Source organism: Channa argus, chromosome 4, assembly GCF_033026475.1.
Source record: "Channa argus isolate prfri chromosome 4, Channa argus male v1.0, whole genome shotgun sequence".
Lineage (NCBI taxonomy): Eukaryota > Metazoa > Chordata > Actinopteri > Anabantiformes > Channidae > Channa > Channa argus.
In genome coordinates this window covers 19,321,912-19,326,082 of record NC_090200.1, presented here as the reverse complement: position 1 = coordinate 19,326,082, position 4,171 = coordinate 19,321,912, and positions in this window count along the sequence as shown.

The following is a 4,171-nucleotide window of genomic DNA, read 5'->3' as shown; positions in this document are numbered from 1 at the left end:
TCAACACCACAAAAAATATTGGTAATGTTTGCTAAACGTTTTACCGCATGTCTTGAATAAAAAAAATGTAGTAATCCTTGATTCGAGCGATATTAAGTGAACAGGTTAAAAAAAAAAAAAAAATCCTTTGAGGTCCATTGGTGACTTAAATTCTCCTGTTCTGTTGCATTTGAAATCGGTCCGATCCCCAGGTCACAATCTGGTAGCGCCCTCTAACGGGGGGATGCCAATGGCTCCTGTAACGCTGTAAAAATTGAATTGAGAAACGAGGTCAATAGTGGATAACATCAAAACTTAAAACTATATTTATATAAAAAGTTCCCAAACACACACACACAGACACACGGATAATGTCACTTTTAATTTCTAGTAGGGCTTATTCGTTATCAGTCTCAATTAATAAATGTATAGGATATGTAAAATGAAAATTGAGTCAGCAAACAAATATAATATGTTGCAGGAAGAATCCATGTCCTTCTTAATTTATTCTCTGATAAAGATTAGTTTTTTACCCTCAAAAAACATTGCATAAAATGTATAATGATTTTCAAAAATTTAAAAAGAGTCTTGTATAATATGAAATAATTAAGTTTAATAATGCAGTACACTACAGTACAGTAACATCAGCCAAGCATGAGGACAAGCTGTTATGGTGCTGTAATGTAAATTTGGATACTTGTTGGGTTACAAATATGTGAGATGTTTCAAATTTTCTAGTAATCACATGTAGGTTTGTCACGTGATTTTCCATCCGTTTTTTCCATTACAACACAATCACATGCGTAATAAATGTCAAATGTGTATAGTACACAAAATTCATATCTTAAATATAATCAACAGGTATAGTAATCTACAGAGGAAAATGCAAATGAGCCACTGTTAACTCACTGTGTAACAAACAATATTGGAAAGTCCAAAAATCTGAGCAGGAAATTGGCTTTAATAACAGGCTGGCATAATGACTTTTCATCATTATGACTACTTCCTCGTGGTTTGGTGTCATCAAAAATGCAGAGTCGAAATGCCGGAAATCACAGTTTATTATGAAAAGATTTTGTGAGCACAGTGGCTCAGATGAACCTTGGGGATTTTTTTTTTTTACATTTATACCGTCTCTTATGTTACTATCATACTTCACAAGGTTACATTGTCTTTTTCTAACTGGTCAGTGAACTATGACTCAGTCCCGCATTCAAAAAGTAAAACTGCATCAGTGACGCAGTTCCAATCTGTTCAACTCACAGTTTGCCTCACAGGTCTATTTGAGTGTGAAGAGAAAATGATAAGGGGCCTGATAAGCTGTGGCTCTGTATCTACTGAGAGAACACAATAGGCCCACTGAGCAGACAGGGGACACAAAATCCCAGCTGCCTCTCTTTATGCCAATGCCTAGGCTATCTTTCATCACTTCCCTGTTCTTCCTTCACGATCTGATTGAATTAATGCACTCATTTTTAAATGATAAAATATTGCTGGCGTGGCTTATTCAAATCTGAAAATATATTTCTGACAATAATAGATGCAGGCACTGGTGTAGCGATCTTGCATATTGTTTTTTTACTTAACAATGCCAGTCATTGTTTCATATGTGTAGCCTAGTGTAACTAAAGTAGAGACTATTACTAAGGTACAGTACCTACACGTATTTAGTTGTCATCTTCCTAGACAGTTTTCTGCATTATTTTTTATAATAATAATTTTTTTGTGTAACAAAACCACTCACCACGGAAATTAAACACATGGTTTAAATACCTCTTCTCGGGTGCTTATGTGTTTTTTCTTCCTTCCCAGATCTATTACAACCGGTTTGGGTGCATGCTTGCCTAGTTCCACCAGTGCCAGTACCCTTCCACTAAGTGTTGTAAATACCTGTTATGCTGGTTTAACGGTAGTTTCCCAAATTTCTGAGATACATTATCTATTCTAACTCACTCTTGACTCTTGAGAACCCTTTGGGGCTCAGATAATGCACACACAAAAACTGTCACATAAAATATAACACATGCTGAAGTCTCCTGATTTGTATCAAATGTCAGAGGTCACATGCTGAGTGTATGTAAAAGCTGAAGTTTGCATGCAGGGCAGTGATCTGTTAGGAAAATAAAGCCCCTGTCTCTTTGCTGTAAATGCTAGGTCAGTTTAGACAATTTGCCTAACTGTACACTTATCTTCAATCAGTCACATCAAACATGTCCCCATGAGCTCACAGCAGCTTCTACATCTATATTCAAACATGGAGCACAGTTAAAGATTCAAAGAACTTTAAAAATCTTAGAGGTTTTGGCTTGTTACATCTCTACTCAGTTAGAAACAAAAAGGGAAATAACCACATAACCACTCGAAAGAAAAGAACACAAAAACACAAATACCTGCAAAAGAATAAAATAAATCTTATATATATATATATATATATATATATATATATATATATATATATATATATGTATATATATATATATATATATATATATATACATATATATATATCTCTACATATATGTATATATATATATATGTATATATATATACACACACACACACACACACACACACACACACACACATATATATATATATATATATATATATATATATATATATATATATATATATATATATATATAACATCAATATATATAAAAACAGCCCTCTGGGTTTTAACAACTTAACAAATCCACACAAGGTAAATAACTTGGACCCAACCAGTCAGAACTGATGGAACCTTTGTGATGAGAGATGAAATGTCATCTAGCACTACATGAAAGTACAGCACCTTTTTGTTATTATTAATCTCCAAGTTGGTTTGTCTCTATATTGCTATAATATTTCTGTACAATATTTTGAGGCTTGAGGGATGGTAATTAAGTATAATTAATGATTAGAAAAAACTAGTTATAATAATATTAACAATATAAATAATAACAATAATAAATATATGTTCTTTACTGCTTTTATATAAAAATCTCCTTTTTCTCAAGATTGAAGTACTTTAAACAAATGGAACTTAAATAAACTTTTACACAAGTGAAACATTAGTCACAAAGCTATGTTTAATGTAATTTAAATTCAAAGTGTAAATGGGGAAAAAGCAAGTGCTGCTAAACAAAAACCAAACAATGGAATATTTGTTCTCCTCTTTGGATGGAATTGCTCTGCCTTCTTGGTTCATCTAAAGTAATATAACAATATGACAATCAGTAGCTATTATCTCTATCAAATCAGGAGCCGTCAATGGCTATATTGTCTCTGTATGCAGTTTTCTCTGTTTTATTCAATCATCATTGGAAAACAAAATTACAGCAAACTCCTCTAATCAGACACGGCTTTCTACCACCAGGAAGAAACACTCTTTTATAAAATTCCATCAAGTCTGACACTGGAAGATTGATGTCAGTTCTTGGTAATGACATGTGGTGTAATTTTGCTCAGCTTGCATCATGACAGCGTTGGTTAGTGACACTGAGGGGAGCAACAAAACTGAAAAGGATGAGTCAGTGCAGTGGGATAATTTGAAACCATCAGGAAAGATAGAAACAGAAGATGGTGTCAATCATGCCACGCTATGTAAAGGAGGGTTACCAAAGCCAGATAAATCAAAGTGAAGATTAGACACAAATTTGCTTGTGAAAATAGACTAAAGAAAGCAGCTTTTTATTTTCCCTGTATTTGTCTTGCTGGCCATCGAGAAGCAGCCATTTGTCTGTTGCCTGCAGAAAGCGACTTAGCAGTTGTTGCATGCACAGGTGAACAATTAACCGTGTACCATTTCAAACTGTCTAAATCAAACCGAAACGAGTTGTAGTGGGGAGTGTGTGGGTTTTCAGTGTCAGACTTGCAGACTGAGAAATCTGTTGTCAGTTAATATCAAGTCTGGGCAAGAAGAACTGCAACTTGGAGTCGTGGACTGTGGTCAAAACAACTGGTCATTCTGTAAATATGAAAAAATGACTTGGTAAAATGGTCAGCACGGTGGTGGAGCGGAGTTTATATGTTTTCCTGGTGCTTGCATGGGAATACTTCAGGGTACTACAGTTTCCTCTCCCAGTCCAAAAAATGCATGATAGGTTAAGTGGTTACATAACATGCCCCTATCAACATATTTTTGAATGTGAGTGTGAACTATTGTCTTTCTGTGTATGTCTCTCTGTGGGCCTGCCTTGGTGATTTGTCC